Consider the following 1,105-nt stretch of genomic DNA (forward strand, 5'->3'; position numbering starts at 1 on the left):
CTGCTAGGGATTTACCCAAGAGATACAGAAATGTTGATGCATAGGAGCACAAGTACCCAATGTTCATAGCAGCAATGTCAACAATAGCCAAAACATGGAAAAAGCCTTAATGTCCATCACCTGATGAGTGGATCAAGAAGATGTTGTATATATACACAATGGAGTACTACATGGCAATGAGAAAGAATGACATATGGCCATTTGTAGGAAAGTGGATGGACCTTGAGAGTGTCATGCTAAGCGAAATAAGCCAGGCAGAGAAGGACAGATACCATATGTTTGCACTCATAGGTCTAACAGGAAAACAGGAGAAACCTGACGGAGGACCAAGGGGAGGGGAAGAGGGAAAGAGAGTTGGGGAGAGAGAAGGATGCAAAACTTGAGAGACTATTGAATGCTGAAAATGAACTGAGGGTTAAAGGGAAAGAGGGAGTGGGGAAAAGAGGTGGTGGTGATGGAGGACGGCACTTGTGGGGAAGAGCAATGGGTGTTGTATGGAAACCAATTTGACAATAAACTATTTAAAATAAATAAATAAAACCTTTGTGCTCGCTTTGGCAGCACATATACTAAAATTGGAACGGTACAGAGAACATTAGCATGGCCCCTGTGCAGGAATACATGTGCAAGAACTTACTTATGTCTTCCTCCAACTCCAGTTTTTCCAAAAGCATTATTTGCCACATTTTTTGAGAAAAACAGAACAATAAGATGGCATGTTGAGTGAGCATAGAACTAAATGAAAACTATTTGATGGGAATGGCTCACAGTAATGACGAGGATCACAGTGATGACCATGGTAAACATGAGGTCTCCAAGGTCTGAGACTTAGAGGCAGTAACTTTTTATTTAGAGAATAGAGATCTTATTTACTATACTCTGCTACTATCATGGTAACTGAGTATTATAAATAGTGTATCCCTTTCCAATTTCAACCACATAATATCAAGACCTCACCATCAATGAGAAATGATCATTCTAATGCATTCAAAAATTAAGTATAATTTTATCATGATTTACTGGGCAGACTATGCTGGTTATCTACTCAATAGCCACTCCTCATCACACCCCTTCTTCCTAGCTGGAAGTGCCTGCTTCCCCCCCA

The 1,105-nt window shown here is 40.4% G+C and overlaps 1 non-coding gene across 1 annotated transcript; it reads left to right on the forward strand.

Moving 5' to 3' along the window:
* The first annotated feature begins 545 nt into the window (after positions 1–545).
* On the forward strand, positions 546–647 carry LOC115278554. Its single transcript, XR_003902961.1, has one exon. It is a non-coding gene; the product is annotated as a U6 spliceosomal RNA (small nuclear RNA).
* The last annotated feature ends 458 nt before the right edge of the window (positions 648–1,105 follow it).

This window comes from Suricata suricatta, chromosome 14, assembly GCF_006229205.1.
Source record: "Suricata suricatta isolate VVHF042 chromosome 14, meerkat_22Aug2017_6uvM2_HiC, whole genome shotgun sequence".
Lineage (NCBI taxonomy): Eukaryota > Metazoa > Chordata > Mammalia > Carnivora > Herpestidae > Suricata > Suricata suricatta.